Here is a 22,449-nt window from a genome sequence, read left to right on the forward strand (position 1 = left end):
CTGAGCCGAGTCAAAAACAAGAACAGAAGGCTGTTAAACTGGAGTTTAATTTTGCAAGAGTTTGATCTCATGATAACTCACATTAAAGGCAAAGATAATGTGATTGCTGATTGTCTCTCCTGATGTTAAATGTGAAAAATGTATCTGTACTAATCTGATATTCTGTAATTGTGTAGCAAGATAATTATTAACATTACTAACTGTATGCACGGTTAAAATTTTTCTTGGTAAAAATTCTTTTGTAGGTGGGAGGTGTTACGGACTCGGTGAAAGTTCCTTTAAGATAGAGAGAGAGAAAGGGGGAGAGAGAGAGAGAGAGAGAGAGAGAGAGAGAGAGAGAGAGAGAGAGAGAGAGAGAGTGTGGCGTGCTTACGTCAATAGAAGCTAAAGGACGTAATGACGTTGTTGAAGAGGTCAGAAGAAGGGAGAGAGAGAGAGAGAGAAGGGAGAGAGACACCAGCCTGCTAGTTTTATCTATCGATGGATGAGAAACAATAACTGTGTCTGTTACTGCAATCCACGTATGGAAATTGGAAGTAATCCAGTGGAGTTCACCTTGTTGCTGACCTGTAGAAGGAAACAGGTATTTGTGTGGACTACCACGATTCGGATGCTTTTCGGGGTGAGGAAGTCACTACCGAGTAAACACTGAAGTGTCGTTTGGGTTCCATCGTGGAACATTTGGATTTCATAATTACTCTCCCTATGTTCTCTACATCTACGTCTTATCTTCAGACAACAGTGGTTATTGAAGAAGCCTTTGCTTATGTTTCACCTTATGGCTTGCGAAACTGAACATTAAGAACCATTCCTGGACTTGGAGTTCGGGACTTTGCCACACACACACACGAAGAGTTTAGTTTTTGGGGTTAATGCTCAAGGTTTAACATTTTTGAATTTCTAACATACTAATATTTTTTACTTCTATTTTTCGTATTTTCATAAGTAGTGATTAATAAAATAGTTTTTAACACCGAATCATGACTCGGTGTGTTTCTTTTGTTGCTGGTTCGTGACACAAATATGGATGAATCAGTTTCCAATACAACAGTGTGAAAGCTGTACATGCAGCGGCCTACGGAAAGCGATCAGTCATGTGTGATGAAATCTACTGGTCTTATCTGCAAAAGAGAAAGCGCTGTTAATGCCGGGGACGTTGACGTATTTGTGTTAAGTCGCCACAATATTTGCACTAGACGTAATCGTGTTGATATAGTGCGTTTGTTCAAGTGACTGTAACTAAGAAAAATGGTCAGGTGTATAACCGTGTCACTGGAGACTGACTCTCTGTATAAATCAGAGCCTGTTGGAGTAGATCAGCTCAGAGTGTCTGCCGGAGCTTTGGATTCGGAGCAACAGGTCACAGCTTCTCACTGAAATAGGATATCCAGTAATCTGCAGGATACGAGACATTTACTCTCCTGTTATTTCAGCCGCTGGTTTTCCCGGTAAGCCGCTGTGTCAGCCGCATATGGAGAAATGACTAATTTCAAAACTCTGAACTGTTCCAGAGTCCAAAGATTTTTGGAAGGTGACCTGCAATTATTCACCGTTTCCAGTGCGACTTCTTCTGGTATAACTCAGGGGCTGTCTGCAGTTGAAAAGAATGCCGCCTTTGACAAAGTGCGACATCAACAAGTGTTGATAAAACCGAATTTCACAGGAACCTAAGGGAAGATACTGCAAGGGTCAGTGTTATCTGTCACGTAGTGCAGAATTGTTGCAGTTGTCAGCTGTCCATCATCCCAGCCCCAAGACATTACTGCAGGATTTCTCCCCCCAGGATCAGCCACACTCAGCTGTTTCATCAACGTCTTTCCTTCCATCACAAGGGGCGATGATCGCTGATGATGTAATTATCTTCCTACTCCCCTCAAATGAAGCATCCCATTCCTGCGTGCACCAAGACATCCGGGAATGCGTCGACCATTCGCAGGTAATGCACTCGCAACAGAAATTCCAGGCAATGACCATCTCCGACAAGAGAGGGTCCAACCATCCAAACATCTGCATTGCCTTGTTTTACAATCACTGAGTCCCGAACATCAAAACACCGGGTGTTACCATTGACCAGAAACTAAACTGGGCCAGTGAGACAAACATTGTGTGATCGGAGTGATCGAGGGTATTATTAGAAATCTCTCCTCAATGTGCTGAGAGACTGGCCGGGAGTGTGAAGTAATTTGGGGGTAAACTGTGTATCATTGAAAAGATAGAGTTTTGATTGTTTCACTGCTGATATGAGTTAAAAGACAACTGCAACACCTGATTCATAGTTCATCAGGTGTTGCAGATGTCGATTCTCAATGTGTTGGAAGATCGGGAGATCAAGTGGACAGAACAGGAACTGCAACGGCGGACACATTCAAATTGAGTACATCTGAAACTGCAAAAGATGAGAGGCGCCGCGTCAGCGCTGTCAGGTTGAATTTCCGAGTAAACATTCATTTAATGTTTTTTTTTAAATTGAGGTTGGAGATGAGTGCAAGAGAGAGTATTTCGTCACTTCTTGAAAGCAGATCAGGGATATAATTCTCCTCCCTCATCTTTTCCCTGTCAATCAATGAACGAATCAACGCATTTTCCAGCTCTGTCTGTCTGTCTATCTGTCCGTCTGTCTGTCTCTCTCTTCCAGATGCCTACAGGAAACTGTGTGCCTACAGATACCCGACATGTCCCAGATGATGTGCTCACACTGAGTGACGTCCGTCTCTTCACACTCGCTCGTGTCTTTGTTTACCCCATGGAATCTCTCTTCTCACACCCCCTCCATTCCCGGCATAGATTCTGTCCCCTTCTTCTTTCTTTTACAATATTTTTAATTAATTCCAGATAGAAAATACAAAGTACATGAAACAAAAGAAAAGACAGAATGTCACAAAATGCATTGTAATTACTTGAAATCGCAAACAGAAATGATATCTAATTAATAATAATAAATTGGAATAACTTTATTATAAAAAATTAAACCCGCTACCAAGACCGAAGCTGTTTGGTTAAACAAAAAGACAAAAAGAAAAATAACCCGAAGACATAATAGTATTAGCCAGTATCAGTACTCTAAGCACCAAATCAATGTCTTTGAAAGTAGTTCAAAAAAGGTCCCCGCAATATTTGCAAGTCCAGATTAGATCCAGAAATAGAACGACAATCTTCTCTAAATTTAGCTATGACCTAACATCCCGTAGCCATTGATCGTGAGTGAGGGAATAACTTCCTGCCATTTCAGCAACACAGCCCTCCTGGCTATAACAGAAATAAAGGCCAATATGTGTAGGTCGGAAGTCTCCAGAATTATATCTTTTTCTCCAACAATCCCAAATAATGCATTTAAAGGATTGGGCTTAAATTTTATTTCAAAAACCACAGAAAGAGTTTGAAATACCTCTCTCCAGTATTTTTAAAGACTCGAACATGACCAAAATATGTGAATTAAAGAAGCCTCTCTCGCCATTATTGCATTTGTCACAATAAGGAGATATATCCGAATAGAAACGAGATAACTTGTCTTTGGACAGCTTAGCTCCATGGACCACTTTAAATTGAAGGAGGGAGTGACGCGCACATAATGATGAAGTATCAACCAACTTAAAAATTTCATTCTAAGTTTCCTTAGAAACTGAAATCTACAAATCATGTTCCCTAGCATTTTTAATTCTTTTTCTAAAGGAGCCTTATGTATTCCTGTTAACCTACCATAAATCTTAGATATTGAACCATCATAAAAAGGCTTCAAATTAAAAATTGCGTCTAGTTAATTCTTATCAGAACTGATAGGGAATGTATGTACTTGAGATCGGAGAAAGTCTCTGCTTTGCAAATATCCACAAAAGTGAGTTTTTGGTAAATTGTATTTAATTGACAATTGTTCAAACGTTGCGATATTTCCTCCAACAAATAGATCCTGAAAACTAGTAAAACCCAATCTATCCCATTATTTAAAAACTACGTCAATCATAGAAGTTATAAAGAAACAATTAGCAAAAATAGGACCAGACAAAGAAAATCTCGATAAACCATAATATTTTCGAAATTGTAACGAAATCCTCAAAGCATGTTTAACTACCAAATTATCAGTTAATTTATTTAAAGATAATGGAAGTGAAGAGCCAAGTAAAGAGATAATAGAAAAAAATAACAGAATTAGCTTCCAAAGAAACCCACACTGGACAGGTCTCATGATTGATGTAGTGTAACCAAAACGTAAGATTTCGTATATTGACTGCCCAGTAAGAAAATCTCAAGTTGCGTAAGGCAAAGCCTCCATTATTTTTAACTTTCTGAAAGTGAACTTTATTTAATTAAGATGTTTATTTTTCCATATGTAAGAAGATGTAATTGAATCAAGAGAATACAAAAAAGACTTGGGAATAAAAACAGGTAAGGGATGAAATAAATACATAAATTTAGGTAAAATATTCATTATAATAGAATTAATGCGGCCAATCAACGATATAGAGAGGGGTGACCAATGTAATACCCTTTTCACTTAAGTCAATAAAGTAGGGAAGTTTTCTTGAAATAAATGTTTATAATTTTTAGTAATTGTTACACCCAAGTAGGTAAAATAATTTGTTAGTATTTTAAAAGGTAGGTTAGTATCGAATACCATCAGATTGTTCAAAGGGAGAAGTTCACTCTTGTGTAAATTCAGTTTAAATCCTGAAAATTGGCTAAAACGGGGAAGTAGAGAAATCACAGAGGTTAACGTTGGTCAACGTTATAAATGAAAAGCAGTAAATCATCAGCACAGAGCAAAACTTTGTGGGTAATACCTCTCCGAAAGATACCAGCGGTATCCGTAGATTCTCGAAAAGCAATAGCTAAAGGTTCTAAAGCCAGGTCAAATAGCAAAGGGCAAGAAAGACATCCCTGTCTGGTCCCGCTTTGAAGTTTAAAAGGTTTAGAAAATTCAAAGTTAGTAAGAACACGGGCAGAGGGAGATGAATAAAGTAATTTAATCCATTGAATAAAATCGGGCCCACAATTAAATTTCTCTATATTTTTAAATAAGTAACTCCATTCAACCCGATTAAAGGCCTTCTCAGCATCCAGAGATATCACACATTCCGATATTTCCTTAGGAAGAGATTAGGTAATGTTCAGTAAACGACAAATATTATAATAGGAATAACGATTATTGATAAACCCAGTCTGGTTATCGAATATAATTAATGGTAAAATATTTTCCAATCTACGAGCCAAAAATTTAGATAACATTTTAACATTGACATTAAGTCACGAAATTGGTCTCTACAAAGAACATTCCAATGGGTTTTTATTTTTCTTAAGAATAAGTGAAATAGAGGCTTCATAAAAGGATTGTTGTAAACTTCTCAATTTAAAAGAATCCGAAAAAAAACAGAACTTAAATAAGGTATAAGCAAAGGGGAAAAAACCTTATAAAATTCTCCAGGAAATCCATCAGGACCACAAGTCTTTCCAGAGTGCATTGACCGTCTAACCTCGGCGAGTTGCTCATAAGCAATACATTTATCCAATTGTTTCCGGTTATCAGCAGTGATTGTAGGAATATTTAATTGGTCGAAAAAATGGTTCATTGCGGTATCGCCTTTGGGAGAATCATAACTATAAAGTTTAAAATAAAATTCTCAAAAAGTTTCATATTTTTCGAAATGATCCGTTCTCCTTTCCCCATGAGCTTTGCCAATTTCTATAATTTGCGTCGAACTATAGAGGTTTTTAATTGCTTAGTCAATAATTTACCTGTTTTATCTCCATGGATATAAAATTGACTTCTATGTTTTAAGAGTTGATTCTCAATTGGATATGTTAAAAGGAGATCATATTTAGTTTTAACTGTAAATCGCCTTTTGTATAAAGTGGGATCTGGATCCAATGCATATTTTTGGTCTAGAAGTTTCAATTGATTGGTTAAATCAATCTTCACTGTGTTAGCTTTTTTTTTCCTAACGGTTGCCGTGTAAGAGATAATTTGTCCTCCAATAAAGGCTTTAAAAGCCTCCGCTATAATACGACTAGAAGTCTCTTCCGGGGTATTCTCTTTAAAGAAGAAAGTAGTTTGTTTCTGCAGAAATTTTAAAAAGCCCTTATCAGAGAGCAAAGTTAGATTAAAGCACAAGGATCTGTTTATTTGAGGGACTCCAGGGAGACTTAAGAAAAAATACACAGGAGCATGATCTGAAAGAGCAATCGAACTGATGGAATCATTTGACTGTCAATAAAAATAATAGTCAATCCTGAAATATGCACGGTGAACGTAAGAGGAAAATGAATATTCCCTATCTTCTAGATGTAAAAAACGCCAAACATCAGTAACGCCAGATTTCATTAGAACGATTGAAGATATAAAGCTGATTTATTAAGAGCTGCTGGTTTAGTAGATGACCAATCTAAGCTTGAGTAGCGTAGCGGTTAGCGCGACGCTATTAAAGCGCCACTGATCGAGATCCTTCGCTGTCTGTAAGGAGTGTGTACGTTCTCCCGTGTCTGCGTGGGTTTCCTCCAGGTGCTCCGGTTCCTCCCACATTCCAAACACGTACGTGTAGGTTAATTTGGGTTTAAAATGGGCGGCGTGGACTCGTTGGGCCTGAAGGGCCTGTGATCACGCTGTAAATAAAATTTTTAAAAAATTACAGTTTTCTCCTAAAACCAGAGAGTAAAGATTCAAATCTGGCAAAAGCGCAAAAAATCATTCAAAAAGTCCTAGCTGATCCATATTCGGAGCATAAATATTGGCAAATACAATTAGTCTATTATCTAATTTTCCTGATAATATAACAAAACGACCATTATGTCCGTCAGTATCCGTTATTAACTTATGTTGAACAAATGAAGCGGTATTATCCATAAAAATTGAGACCCCCGAGATTTGTCTCAGAAAAAGGAATGAAATTGCACCCCTTTCCATCGGCTGAAAAAACGTGGAATTGCGTATATGAGTTTCTTGTAAAAAAGATAATTGAAGCCTTGAACTTTTTAATATAGGCAAAAATCTTATTTAGTTTCACAGGGTGATTAAACCCTTTCACGTTAAAACTAATCAAATTAATAACTAGATCCATTTTAATATTATTTAAATGTGAGTAATAAAAAAAAACTAATGAACAATCCAGACTGGAATGTAGATTCAAACTAAACAGTAAATTTTCCAATAAGGTAACTGAGCAAAAGACTTGGCTAAAAGCCCAAAGCAGCTTCCAAAGAAAGAACCCCACCCCCTCCCACCACCCAAAGTCAAAAAGACGACCAATAGAAAGCCGACATCTCCAACTACAGACAGTGTTTACCCAAGTAGTCCTGCTCCCTATGTTTCAAGGTTAGATTTTTCCAACCCAGTCAGAACAGTAACTTGATAAAAACACTACTTCAAAATCATAAAATAACAAATATCCTTGTTAGTTTATTAATAAAAATCCTCGAAACAATATATATGAAATAACATATCAAAGCAAAGAACAAAAATCAACATATAAACTTTCAAAGTGGTAATAAGTGGTTATAAAAAGTAAAGACAATAAATGATGACGAAGAAAATTACGGAGTCGTTCAATCATCAGATTCCATAAAATACTGAGCATCTCCAGGCGAGCTAAACCACTTATGTTAGCCATTTTTCAGAATAATCCCAAACTTCGCAGGTTAACGGAGGGAGGGCTTGAAAACTTTGTTGTAAAGCTCGGACATAACCTTTGTGAATTTAACACGTTCATTCATAACCTAGGGTGATAAACATTCAAGAATTCTGATCTTGTAATCTTGGTAGTTAATCATTCCTCTTGAACGGGATTCACGAATTGGAAGCTCCTTAATTTGAAAGTCATGCAGATAGATAATGACTGACCTGGGTTTAACTTCCATAGGAGGTTTGTACACCGGTGATCTGTGTGCTCTATCAATCTCAGACAAAGATTTTAAAGTAATAGGAAATAATTGAGTTTTGCAAAGAATTCCGTAGGCTGGTTAACTTCCACCAGCTCCTTCAGACCTAAAATACGAAGATTGTTTTGTCTACTTCTGTTTTTTAAGTCAATAATCTTCTGCTTTAACTTTTCGTTGTATTTAGATTGCTTTTTGCAAAACGTTTCCAAATAATCGATTTTCTCATCCAAAACCGAGAGAGTCGCTTCATTCTCTTTAATCCGTTCGTCACGATCATGTAAAGTTTCTTGGATAGAGTCCAGCTTGGAATTAATCTGCTGAAGTTGCGTTTGAAATTGTTCAAATTTCTCAGAAGAATCATCCATATGTTTTCGAAATAATTGTAAAATAGATTGAAGAGATGCAGTATTGTCATCTTCCTTGGTAGTTTTAGTACGTTTGACACTCCTTGTAGACATGATGACGTAGTATTGCGTTTGGAGAGAGTTTCAAACAGGATTGAAAACGTTAGATAAGTCGGAGCAACGGCAAGGATCTGTTACTCCATTGACGAACAGCAGGCTTCTTGTGTCCGCTTCTTCTGCACAGACCCATGTCATATCTTCATTCAGAGTCTCAGTCAGTCTCCTTGTTCCACAAGAATATTCCCGTTAGTACCCTGAGTGCGCGCACTGGACATTGGTATTCTCTCTTCTGTCACAGGCCAAATTCCCTGTTCTTTGATGTTCAGCCCTCCCATCGTTTTCCGATAATTGACCTCCAGTCCATGTACTCCTGTTCCAGTCCCATCGCCAACGGGATCGGATTGTCTCTGTCTACTCTTCCTATGTCCTTTGTCAGTTCACGTACCCCAATTACATCACGTCGCAATCTCCGCTTTTCAAAAGGGAAAAAAAAACTTTATAACGGAATTGACATCCTGGGGAATCTTCTGCGCAACATATCTCGCGAAATCTGGCCCTCCCTGAAGTGTGGCGAACAGAACTGCACACAGCCTTCCAGTGTGGACCGACTCAAGCTCTAACATGTTTGGAACAAAGCCACCCTGCTGTTAAATTCCATGCACCGCCTCATGAAGGAACTCCCCCGTTTGGATGCGTCACACCCTTATCTGCATTTGCTGTCACGTTAAGGGTCCCTGCACTTGAACACCAAGGCTCCTTCACCCCCGTAATGCTCATTAAAATACACTTGTGCAAGTCAGGGGAGAATTTAACGCACCGATGTCAATCTCGCCCCAGTCCATGTCCGCCCTTGTATATCCAGCTTCGGGTCAAAATTGGATATGACGGCAAAACCTGTTCTATAACTCTACAGGTCACGCAGCCCCCGTGGAGAGAGAAGACAGAAGTGTCAGGTCTATACCCTGTGACAGCAGATGGAACTCAACTCAGCCACGCCAACCGATCTCAGTCTCTCCCAACTGCTGAATCCCGGGTGCTAGGGGAAGAAAACCCGCCGTTCTCACACGCTCTGGACTGTATGTGACTTCAACCCACACCAATGGGGTTGTCTGGTGACGGCCCGGCAAACCCGTCGGGTGCATCAGAAAGGAGAAGGGGAGTGAAGCCGGCCCGGCCGCCCAGTGCAGGTCACCTGCAGAGTCCCCCATCGCCATCACTGCCTAAGAGCCGGGTCAGGATCCTGTATCCCGGTCACTGAGAACCCAGTGGGAGCCCCCTCACCGCACAAAGCGCAGCGGCCCAAGGAGGCGGTCGGGCAACACCTTCGCCAGGGCAGCTGGGGAACGGCAATATCCGCTGTCCCTGCTGCTGACACCCACATTCAGAGACTGAGAGCAAACTGGGAGATCTTCGGGTGTGGTAACGGGGTGAGGAAACCCCGTCCCGCTCTGAGTGAGAATCCCTCTGTCCAACTGCCCACCTGGAGTTCAGAGTGAAAAGTCATCGACCTGAAATATTAACTCTGTTTCTCCACAGGCGCTGACTAACCTGCTTAGTGTTTCCAGCAGTTTTTGTTTGTGGTTCAGGATCAGTCCTGTTTCTCTGACTCCGGGATCAATGCCGTCCCCGTCCATCCCGGGACACACTGATCCCAGCCTATGGCCAATTTCCTTCTGTCTGCCGAACTGTAAGGGGTGCGGTAGTCGTGGCCGAGTGGATAAGGCGATGGACTAGAAATCCATTGAGGTTTCTCTGCACAGGTTCGAATCCTGCCGACTATGCGAGCAGCAGATCCGGCCGGAGTAACCGGTGTGATTTTGATGGGCTGCTGATTGTTTGGTTCCGGAGTGAAAATTCCATGTAATAAATGACACTGTTTTTGACTGCGTTTCAATGCTTACGTTATGAATTTGGGACGTTGGCCTGGCAATTCTCACCGCTGCAGTGGGCCTGGTCACTCCTGACCCTGCTTCCGACCAGAAACGTTACATCTGTTTTTTCTCTGCACAGGTGCTGCTCGACGTACTAAATGTTTCTACCGTTTTCTGTTTTATATTGTCCGTGACTCCCTGATCCAAACCAATGAAGCATATTATGAAAGGTCGGGTTCCAGCACCGATCCCTGGTCACCCCCTCCCAACCCGGGAACGGCCCATTTATTCCCGCTTCCTTCAGCGTGTCTCTGTGGCGTAATCGGTCAGTGCGTTGGGCTGTTAACCAAAAGGTTGGTCGTTGGAGCCCACCCAGGCACGCTGGCGATCCGACAGCTTTTGCTGTGGGTGTCATTGTCAGCTGGGTAACACTGCGTTGTCCGGTGGCGGGGGTTCCCTGCTTCTGCCTCACTTGGCTCAGTGGGAGCCTTCCCTGCGCGGTCTCACGTCCGGCGTCTGCATGTTCCGCTGCCCTTTCATCGGAATGTGCATGTTTCCTCTGGTGAGATCCTTGGACCTGACGAACTTGCAAGTTCCCATGTCTTGTTTTGATTTGATTCTAAATTTACTCTGCCCCAGAAGGTTTTCACGGCGTGTGGGGAGAGAGCGGAACCGGGGATTGAACTTGGATGATGAGCCATGGTCGCACTAAATGGTGGAACCGGATGGGCCGAATTCCCGATGACAGCCTTGTTCTCTGTGTTATAATACCTCTGTTTTATGATCAACGGGCGAGACCCAGAAAAGAGCGGACGTGTTAAATTATGGCGCAGCAGTGAGTATGTAGCTCAGATGGGACTGCGCATTCTTTGCATGTACGAGGTCCCGGGTTCAATCCCCGGCATCTCCATGCTAGTGATCTTGAACTTTGAACAATTCCCAGAACAAGTCGCTGCAAAGAATTCTGACTGACCTCAGAATGGACTCGGACTTTGAAATCCAAACCTGATTTTGTCCCGAGCTGCAGTGAGCTGGGAAAGTGACATCTGACATGCAGAAATCACCTGTGATATTGCATCGCCAACTCCCAGAGATGAGAAGCGCCTCTTAATTTTACCTTGCACCCGGGAGCGATGACAGACAGTACAGTGATGATAACAGTATTAGACAGGAAGTAAGGAACGGAGGGAGAGAGAGGGAAAGAGAATAGGAAGAGATAAAGCAGCAAGTGAGGGGAAATAAGAAAAGCCAGCAAAAGAAACTGTTAAGTCGAAAAGGAAAACGGCAAGAAGAATAAAATAGGGAATACAGAACGATCCAACTGTTTGCCCAACAGCAGAGTGGCGCAGTGAAAGCGTGCTGGGCCCACAACCCAGAGATCGATGGATCGAAACCGTCCTCTGCTATACATCACCTGGACATTTTACAACAGGACGCTGTCACGTCGTACATCCCCACAATATACATTTCACTTCACTTAGAATGAAAATCCCGCCTATCAATATTAAAGTTCCTTTCATTCCATGATTCCATGTGGACAGGTTCTTTGGGGAGAACGACGTTCCCCGTTGTGCTCAGCAATGGTCCAATACACGATGTTCTCTGCTGCATTAGGCTGTTCTCTGATATGGAACTGAAAAAGTTGGAAACACTCAGCAGGTCAGGCGAAAATCGAAAGCGAGTTAAGGTTCCTCATGGTAGGCTTCTTCAGAAGGTCAGAGGCCAAAGGATCCAGGGAGCTTGGCTGGGTGGATTAGGAAATGGCTTGTTTGTAGAAAGCAGAGGGTTGTGGTGGAAGGAGTGCCCTCTGATTGGAGGGCTGTGAGTAGTGGTGTCCCGCAGTGATCGGTTCTAGGACTTCTACTTTTTGTGATATTTATAGATGACTTAGATGAGGAGGTGGAAGGCTGGGTTAGTAAGTTTGCGGACGACACTATGATCGGCAGCGTTGTGGATAGTGTGGAGGACTGTCGGAGCTTACAGAGGGATATTGATAGGATGCAGAGCTGGGCTGACAAGTGGCAGATGGAGTTCAATCCGGAGAAGTGTGTGGTGGTACACTTTGGAAGGACAAACTCCATGACAGAGTACAGGGTAAATGGCAAGGTACTTTGGAGTGTAGAGGAGCAGAGGGACCTGGGGGTTCATAGTCACAGTTCACTGAAAGTTACTTCACAGGTGGATAGAGCAGTTAAGAAGGCCTATGGGATGTTAGCTTTCATAAATCGTGGGATTGAGTTTAAGAGCAGCGAAGTGATGATGCAGCTTTACAAAACTCTAGTTAGACCACACTTAGAGTACTGTGTTCAGTTCTGGTCACCGCATTATAGGAAGGATGTGGAGGCGTTGGATAGGGTGAAGAGGAGATTTAGCAGGATGCTGCCTGGATTAGAGCGTATGTAATATGAGGAGAGGCTTAAGGTGCTCGGGCTTTATTCACTGGAAAGGAGGAGGATGAGAGGAGACATGGTAAAGGTATATAAAATATTGAAGGGAATGGATAGAGGAGACAGTCAGCGCCTCCTTCCAGGGCACCAATGCTCAAGACAAGAGGGCATGGCTTTAAGGTTATGGGTGGGAGGTTCAGTGGAGATGTCAAGGGGAGGTTTTTCACCCAGAGGGTAGTTGATGCATGGAATGCACTGCCTTGGGTGGTTGTGGAGGCAGATACATTGGACAGGTTCAAGAGTTTGTTGGATAGGCATATGGACGAATGTGAGATAGAGGGATATGCTGGAGGAAAGGGTTAGATAGTGTGAGGGTGGTTTGATGGACGGCACAACATGGTGGGCTGAAGGGCCTGTTTTGTGCTGTATGGTTCTATGGTTAACGTTTCAGTGCCGGGACCCGTCATTGGAACCGGGTCAGAGAGAGAACAAGTGAATGTTCAGCAGCGGAGAAGGTGGGGAGTGGGCAGTGGGGAGAAGAACGGTAACAGCTCTGACAGGGTGGACCAAACACATCACGTGACGGGGCTGTGGGACACACGGGTCAGGCCGGCTTTATCCATGTAAAGGGGAAACACGGAGCCAAAATGACAGACGGGTGACGGGCAGAAAGGGGGAAGGGGTTTGCAGACGGTCTGAGGAAGGTTTTCATCCAAAGTGTGGTTGGTGTCTGGACCGCACGACGTGAGTGGGTGACGGAGGGAGGAACTCTCACAAAATTGATGAAGTATCCAGATGAACATATAAATCGCGAAGGCAGAGACGTTTGTGGGACAAGTGCTGGAAAACGGGTTTAGCACAGAAAGGAATGTTATGGTCGGTGTGGACATTTCTGTGCTGTGTGAAGCTGTGACCCTGTATTACACCTGCCAGTGTAGAATCACCAGGTGCAGTCCGTGTCGGATCTGAGGGGGAGTGAGGGGAGAGATTGCACAGGGTAAACATAGACAGGGAGCGGGGGTGAACAGACTGACATCACTCAGTGTGAACACGTCATCTGTGACATGTTGGGATCATAAAACATAGAACTGTACAGTACAGGACAGGCCCTTCGGTTCACCATGTCTGTGCTGAAATCGATGCAGGATTAGATTAAATTGTTCTGCCTGTACATGATCCCTATCCCTCCAGACGCAGCAGATTCACTTGCCTATCTGACAGCCTTTTGAACATTACTGTCGTGTCTGCTTCCATTTCCACAGCTGGAAGCCCATTCCAGGCACCAACCGCTCTCTGAGTAAAACACTTGCCACACACATCTGCTTTTAAGTTCCCACTCTCACCTTAAATGCATACCCTCCAGTATTTTACATTTCTACCCTGGGAAAAGCATTCTGACTCACTGCCCTATACACGCCTCTCATATTTTTATAAACTTCTATCAGATCTCCCCTCAGCCCCTAACGGTCCAGAGAAAACAACACAAGTTCGTCCAACCTCTCCTCATAGCTTATTATTTCCAATCCCGGCAGCATCCTGGTAAACCTCTTCTGCGCCATTTCCAAAGCCTCCATGTCCTTCCTGTCGTCGGGTTACCGCATGTGTCCCAGTTTACTGTGGGAATCTGGGACAAGTGAGAGCAGGAAGCTGCAATGATCTGTTCATCGATTTACCTGGAAAGAGGTAAACGATACGGTAGCATAGCCGTTAGCCCGACACTGTTACAGCGCCAGCGATGGTGGTTCGATTCCCATCGCTGTCTGTAAGGAGTTTGTGCGTTCTCCCGTGTCTGCATGGGTTTCCTCCGGATGTTCCGGTTTCCTCCCACATTCTAAAAGACGTACAGGTAAGTTAATATGGGGTTTAAAATGGGCGGAGCGGGATCGTTGGGCCGGAAGGGCCTGTTACCACGCTGTAAATAAAATTTTTAAAAAATAAATGCTTCCTTGACTTACTGGCCTGCTCACAGTAAATGATAATTAATGAAAGAGCAATTATGAAACAGCAAAATGAAACAGATAATTAATGTCCAGACCGTTGAAATGTCAGGAGATTAAATCTCAACAAGCTGCGATGGCCGGGAATCGAACCTGGGTCAACTGCTTGGAAGGCATCTATGCTCACCACTAGACCACCATCGCTCCAGGATGCTGCAGGAGATGTGGGTACTGAACCGTCTCCAGTGCTGTTTGACTGTGTGACTCAATCACCAGTCCCAGAGCTGCTTTCTGACGGGTCATTCCTCACTCCTTAAGCACAACAAGTGTCTGAATCGCTGGAGAGCCTGAGACCCCTCCGGTCACACAGTAAGGTGAGTGTCTGAACGGCGCCAGTTTTACAATCAATGAACTAACATTAGTGTGATCCTCTGAGTCTTCCTGTACCCTTACAATCAAAAGATGGGCTTCATCGTTCTATCGCTTCCTCGTTAGTATCGTGGCTAGTACCCCCGCCTGTCACAGGGGAGATCGGGGTTCAATTCCCCGACGGGGAGTTGTTTATTTCTAAAGTTAACGTGAAATACAAAAGAATTTTTGAATACTAAAACCGACAAAGAGTTTGTTGTTGAAGTGATCAGTTTATCGGAGACTCGGAATGTAGAACAGCCCGGTCTGCAGTCTGCAGTGAGCCCGGGACGGGACTATCTCCCCAGCAGAAGCTTCATGAACAGCTGAAACTTTGCAGAGAATGATCCCAAGTGGATATGTTTTAGAGTGGACGGGTCCCGGATTTACAGCTCCCAGTTCCGGACCCTTCGCTCAGACTCTGATCAAAGCGAACTGTGGAAAGGTCCGGCTGGGCTTCGCTTTGTGACGTCAGGCGGACAGGAGTGCATGCGCTGCCTAGTCCCGCCCAGACTCTGATTGACAGCGGGCGGCAGAGCACATGCATCGTATGCTGCAGCTCCGCCTGTAAGCGCCATTCCCTCAGAGAGCGGCGGGAGTGGATTTAAAGCAGCCGGGAATGGAGATCTCCCGAGCCCGAGGGCAGGCTGATGACAGCAGCCTCCTTCCAGCAGTGCATCGCTCTGGGAGCGGTTCCGCAGATGGGCTCAGGTATCGGCACTGATTCCGGACCCAAGGCAGTGGAGGAGGCGGCTGGAGGGACGAGGCGGATTGGAGTAGCAACTGTGACCGGAACATGGTGTGAGTGGGGAGGGAGAGACCGTTCCGGGCTGGGGGTGGGCAGGGCGGGGGAGGCGGAGGGAGAAGGAGCTCCGGTCACTTTGTCACCGCTGCTTCCTCTCCCCAGACCAGGAGGGAAAGTCCCCGGTTCGGTTCCAGTCTCCACGTGTGTGTTGTTAATTGGACACAGAGCCGGACATTCAGGGTGGGGAGAGTTTTACAAAAAACGTCTGTTGCAGCTTCACGGTGTGGGGACACAGTTTAAACAGCGGCTGCTTGGCTCCGGTTGAGCGGCGAGTCCGCCGAGAGAGATGAGCGGAAAGGCAAGCTGTGTGAATCTCCCTGCTCCATAGGTAGTCCCATTCCAGGATCCGTTCCAGGGATGTGGCGGTGTGTGTATCCCTCACTTGGTGTGGAGCTGCCGCCCTCTGCTTGTCGGTAGAATTGGTATTGGTTTATTATTGTCACGTACCGAGGTATAGTAAGAAGTTTGTCTTGCAAACCGATCGTACAGGTCAATTCAATACACAGTGAAGTTACATTGAGTTAGTACAGAATCCATTGACGCAGTACAGGTAAAGACAATAACAGTACAGAGTAAATTGTCACAGCTACAGAGAAAGTGCAGTGCAATAAGGTGCAAGGTCACAACAAGGTAGATCGTGAGGTCAGACTCCATCTCCTTGTATAGTTCAATAGTCTTATCCCAGTGGGGTAGAGGCTGTCAAGTCTGGTGGTACGTGCCCTCAGGCTCCTGTATCTTCTACCCGATGGAAGAGGAGAGAAGAGAGAATGTCCCGGGTGGGTGGGGTCTTTGATTATACTGGCTGCTTCACCAAGACAGCGAGAGGTAAAGACAGAGTCCAAGGAGGGGAGGCTAGTGTCCGTGATGCGTTGGGCTGTGTCCACAACTCTCTGCAGCTTCTTGTGGTCCTGGGCAGAGCAGTTGCCGTACAAAGCCGTGATACATCCAGATAGGATGCTTACTATGGTGCATCGGTAAAGGTTGGTAGGGTCAAAGGGGACAAACCAAATTTCTTTAGCCTCCTGAGGAAGTAGAAGCACTGGTGAGCTTTCTTGGCCGTGGCATCCGCGTGATTTGACCAGGACAGGCCGTTGGTAATTTTCACTCCCAGGAACTTGAAGCTCTCAACCCTCTCGACGTCAGCACCATTGCATGTACACTACCCCCTTTCCTGAAGTCAATGACCAGCTCATTTGTCTTGTTGATATTGAGGGAAATGTTGTTGTCATGGCACCATTCCACTAAGCTCCCTATCTCCTTCCTGTACTCCGAATCATCGCTGTTTGACGTACGGCCTAAAACGGTGGTATCATTTGCAATCTTGTAGGTTGAGTTAGATCAGAATCTGGCCACACAGTCATGAGTGTATGGGTAGTAGAGTAGAGGGCTGACGACCTTTCCTTGTGGGTCCACCAGTGTTGATAGTAATCGTGCCGGAGGTATTGCTGCCTATCCTCACTGATTGCGGTCTTTTTGTTAGAAATCCAAAGATCCAGTTACAGAGGGAGTTGTTGAGTCCTTGATCTCAGAGTTTGGTGACAAGATTGCTTGGAATTATTGTATTGAAGGCAGAGCTGTAGTCAATAAACAATACCCTAATAATGATGCTCCAGAGCTGAGTGTAGGGACAGGGAGATGGCTTTCGCTGTAGACCTGTTTCGCCGATAGGCGAATTGCATGGGTCCAGGTTGTCTGGTAGGCTGTAGTTGACATATGCCATGACCAGCCTCTCAAAGAACTTCATGGTCGTGGATGTCAGAGCAACTGTTCGGCATTGAGGCATGTTACCTTGCTTTTCTTTGGTACCGGGATGATAGTGGTCTTCGTAAAACAAGAGGGAAAATGAGATTGAAGCAGGGAGAGGTTGAATATATCTGCAAATACTTTTGACAGCTGATCAGCACAAGATCTGAGCACACGGCCCTGGACACCATCTGGGCCAGGTGATTTCCTCGTTTTCACTCTCCGGAAGACTGATCTTACGTCTTCCATCGTGATCACAGGTTCAGCTGCGTTGGTGGCTGTCAGGGTGGATGGTGACAATCCACTTCCCTTTTGTTCAAAACGCGCATAGAATGCGTTAAGTTCATCAGGAAGGGATGCGTTGTTGTTAGCTATACAGCCTGACTTCTTCTTGTAGCCTCTTATGGCATGTAAGCCCCGCCATAACTGGCGGCTGGTCAGGGACTCGATTTTGAGTTGGTATTGTCTCTTGGCATCCCTGACAGCTTTTCGAAGGTCGTACTTCGATCTCTTGTACAGATCAGGATCACCAGATTTGTGTGCAGCAGTCCTCTCCTTCAGTAGCGAGTGGATCTCCCGGTTCATCCATGGTTTCCTGTTTGGGAACAAGGCTGGCAGCTGAGTCTTTGAACATGGAGACTGTCTCAAATCAGTCGCGTAGGAGCTCATCTGCTTCGTACCGGATCCTCCTGTTTCAGTTTCTGTTTGTATGGAAGGAGAAGGTGCACAGCCTGGTGGTCTGATTTCCCAAAGTGAGGACGAGGGATGGCTCGGAAGGCATCTTTGATGGTTGTATAGCAGTGGTCAAGGGTGTTGGCGCCCCTGGTGGAGCAGGAGATGTGCTATAGTATTTTGGTAACACACTCTTGAGTTTGTCTTGATTGAAGTCCCCTGCGATGATGAAGAGGGCCTCAGGGTATCCTGTCTCAAGATTGTTGACTACCTTGAAGGGTCAGGTGCTGAGGGCGGGACAGGGCGATTTTTTAAAATCCCGGGACCGAGGCTTTTAACGAGCTCGACTTGGGATCTTCATCTGCGAAGTGTTTCTGCTGTTTCTAAGCCTGTATTGTCAATACAATCCCGCAGACACAGCGGAACAGTGTGGGTGTTGATATCTGACAACAACAGTTCCAGTTTAATGTCCTCGGAGAGATAGACTCGGTCACTGAGTAACACTGAATGGAGCTGAGTTGCAGACGCGCTGAGGGGATATTCAGGGTAAGACGCTGAACATAAATCCCTTCTTCTTGGGAGCCTCTCCCATCCTAGGTTCACTGAAGACTGGGCTGTACTACATTCCCATGAACTGATCACTTCAACACCAAACTCTTTATTGCTTTTAGCATTTTTAATTCAAAATTTCTCTTCTTTTTGCCAGTTATATTTAGAATCATAAAAGCCGTCTCCTCGTCGGGGAATTGAACCTCGGTCTCCCGCGTGACAGGCGGGAATACTAACCACTATACTAACGAGGAAGGGATAGAAGCATATAACCCATCATTCGGTGGTCATGGTACAGGAGAACTCACAATCACCCCGATGTTTGTCTGTTGATTCTAAAACCGGCAACTTTCAGGCACCCATCTCACTGTGTGACCGGAGGAGTCTCAGAAGTCTTCAGTAATTCAGTCGCTTATTGTGTTCAAGGACTGGCCGGAGGTGGGGCTTGCACTGGGGCCAACTGTGGGTGGCTTCAGTGGATATGTATAATCAGGATTTATTCTCCTTTTTACTGATGAGAGAGGCAGGAAACTATTTATAGCTCTTCGACTATTTCAGGGATCGACTCTCATATCAGTCAAATCTCTGGTGAATAATCACTGGGTGTTGTGTAACTCCGGTCTGTTGGAGGGTGGCGATATCACCTAGATGAAACAGGACTGCAGCAGAGTGAGGAATGACCCGTCAGAAAGTAGTTCTGGGACTGGTGCTCGAGTCACAAGAGTCAAACATCACTGGAGACGGTTCAGTACCCGAACTTCCTGCAGCAGGATCATGGAGCGATGGTGGTATCTTAGTAAGCATAACTGCTTCCCAAGCAGTTGACTCGGGTTCGATTCCTGGCCATCGCAAGTTCGAGAATTTTAATCTCCTGTCATCGGGACTGTCACAAATAAACCTCTTACAGAACAACCATCTGTACAGAAATCGAGGTGCCAAGTGGTCTACTCATATTAATCCACAGGTAACTTGCTGAATTCATGTAGTTTGCTGAGTGAGTGTAAGAGAGATCCCGTCGCTGTTTCATTAATTATCGCTTACTGTGAGCAGGCCAGTGGGTCAGGGAAGGAATTCCTGTCCCTCATCTTTTCCTGGTAAATCGATGAACGGATCAATGCGGTTCCCTGCTCTCAATCTGTCCCGGATTCCCATAGCAAAGTAGGACACATGTGGTCGCCCCATTCCAGCAAGGATGTGGAGGCTTTGGAAAGGGTGCAGACGAGGTTTACCAGGACACTGTCTGGATTAGACGGTATGAGCTATAAGGAGATATTGGACAAACTTGGATTGTTTTCTCTGGAGCGTTAGGGGCTGAGAGGAGACCTGATAGAAGTTTATAAAACTATGAGAGGCATAGATAGGGCATGGAAGCAGATACTGTATATTTCCTAGGGTAGAAATGTCGAGTACTGGACAATGCGTTGAAGGTGAGTGAGGGTAAGTTTAAGTGTGTTGTATGCGGCAAGTGTTTATACACAGAAACAGGTGGGTGTCTCGAACGGCCTGCCAGGTGCAGTAGTGGAAGCAGATGCGATACTGTTGTTTAGCAGGCTGTTAGATAGGCACATGAATATACAGAGAATAGAAGGATATGTGCAGGGATTGGGGGGAGGGATACGGATCATGCACAGGTATAAGAGTTCAGTCCAATCCTGCATCTAGTCCGGCAGAGAAATGGTGGGCCGAAGGGCCTGTTCCTGTGCTGTACTGTTCGATGCACTATGATCCCAGCTTGTCCCAGATGACATGTTCACACTGAGTGACGTCAGTCTGTTCACCCACCCCCCCCCCCCCCGCTCCTTGTCTATGTTTATCCTGTGCAACATCTCCACTCACTCGCCCTCCATTCCGACACGGACGACACCCAGTGCTTCTGCACTGACAGGTGTAATACAGGGTCATCGTGTCACACAGCACAGGAATGTCCATACCGACCATTACATTTCCTACTGTGCTAAAATCGTTTTCCATCACTTGTCCCACAAACGTCTCTGCCTTCGCGATTTGAATGTTAATCTGGATACTTCGTCAATCTTGTGAGAGTTCTTGCCTCCGCCGCCCCCTCAGGTCGGGCGGTCCAGACAAAAACAACCCTTTGGATCAAAGCCTTCCTCAGACCGTCTCCACACCCTTTCTCGCTCTCACGGAACTGGACCTTTCTTCCCGTCACCCGTCTGCCATTGTGGCTCCCTGATTCCCCATTCCAGGTGTCAAGTCGGCCTGACCTGTGTGTCCCACAGCCCCGTCACGTGATGTGTTTGGTCTCACCCTGTCAGAGATGTTCCCCTTGTTCCCCTTGTTCCCCCCACTGCCTACTTCCCACCTTCTCTGCCGCTGAACATTTACTGGTTCTCTTTCTGACCCGGTTCTAATGACAGGTCCCGGCACTGAGACGTTAACTCACTTTCGATTTCCGCCTGACCTGCTGAGTGTTTCCAGCATTTTCTGTTCTATATCAGAGCACAGCCTCATACAGCAGAGTATTGTATTATAACTGAGCACAGCAGCACAGGGACCGTCGATCTCCCCAACGAACATGTCCACATGGAAATCAATAATGGAATGGAAGGAAATTTAATATTGGAACGCGAGATTTTCATTCTAAGTGAAGTGAAATGTATATTGTGGGGATGTGTGACGTGACAGAGTCCTGCGTAAAATGCTCAGATGAAGAATAGCAGAGGATGGTTTCGATCCATCGATTTCTGGGTTGTGGGCCCAGCACACGTCCACTGCGCCACTCTGCTGTTGGGCAAACGGTTGCATCGTTCTGTATTCCCTCTTTTATTCTTCTTGCCGTTTTCCTTTTCGACTTAACAGTTTCTTTTGCTGGCTTTTCTTATTTCCCCTCACTTGCTGCTTTATCTCTTCCTATTCTCTTTCCCTGTCTCTCCCTCCGTTCCTTACTTCCTGTCTAATACTGTTATCATCACTGTGCTGTCTGTCCTCTCTCCCGGGTGCAAGGTAGAATTAAGAGGCGCATCTCATCTCTGGGAGTTGGCGATGCAATATTACAGGTATTTATGCATGTCAGATGTCACTTCCCCAGCTCTCTGTGACTCTAGACAACATCAGGTTTGGATTTCAAAGTCCGAGTGCATTCTGAGATCACTCAGAATTCTTTTCAAGGACTTGTTCAAAGTTCAAGATCACCAGCATGGAAATGCTGGGGATCGAACCTGGGACCTCATGCATGCAGACGCATGTGCTTTTCCACTGAGCTACATCCCCATTACTCCTCCGTACGTTCAGAAGTCCGCTCTTCTTGGTCTCACCCGTCGAGCATAAAACAGAGGTATTGGAACACAGAGAACAAGGCAGGCACTGGCCATTCGGTCCATCCCGCTCAACCATTCAGTGCGATAATGGCTCATCATCCATGTACAACACCCTGTTCCGCGCTCTCCCCGCACGCCGTGAAAACATTTTTGGGGCAGAGGCCATTTAGAATTAAATCAAAACAAGATATTAAACCTGGCAAGTTCGTTCGGTCCAAGGATGTCTCCGGAGGAAACACGCACATCCCGCTGAACGGGAAGCAGAACGTCGGGACACCCGGACATGAGACCCCGCAAGGAGGACTGCCACTGAGCCCAGTGAGGCAGCAGCAGGGAGCGCCTGCCTCCGGACAGCGCAGTGTTACCCAGCTGACAATGACACGCACAGCGAAAGCTTCTGGATCGCCAGCGTCCCTGGGTGGGTTCGAACCACCAACCTTTCGGTTAACAGCAGAAAGTGCTGACCGGTTGCGCCACAGAGACACCCTGAAGGAATCAGGAATAAATGGGCCGTTCCCAGGTTGGGAGGCTG

The 22,449-nt window shown here is 45.2% G+C and overlaps 3 non-coding genes across 3 annotated transcripts; 1 reads left to right on the forward strand and 2 right to left on the reverse strand.

Annotated features, from left to right (window-relative positions):
* The first annotated feature begins 9,966 nt into the window (after positions 1-9,966).
* Positions 9,967-10,048, forward strand: trnas-aga (transfer RNA serine (anticodon AGA)). The gene has a single exon. It is a non-coding gene; the product is annotated as a tRNA-Ser (tRNA).
* An 8,773-nt stretch (positions 10,049-18,821) lies between these two features.
* On the reverse strand, positions 18,822-18,893 carry trnad-guc (transfer RNA aspartic acid (anticodon GUC)). Its single transcript has one exon. It is a non-coding gene; the product is annotated as a tRNA-Asp (tRNA).
* Positions 18,894-22,326: 3,433 nt separating this feature from the next.
* trnan-guu (transfer RNA asparagine (anticodon GUU)) lies at positions 22,327-22,400 on the reverse strand. Its single transcript has one exon. It is a non-coding gene; the product is annotated as a tRNA-Asn (tRNA).
* Between the last annotated feature and the right edge of the window lie 49 nt (positions 22,401-22,449).

This window comes from Pristis pectinata, chromosome 37, assembly GCF_009764475.1.
Source record: "Pristis pectinata isolate sPriPec2 chromosome 37, sPriPec2.1.pri, whole genome shotgun sequence".
Classification (NCBI taxonomy): Eukaryota; Metazoa; Chordata; class Chondrichthyes; order Rhinopristiformes; family Pristidae; genus Pristis; species Pristis pectinata.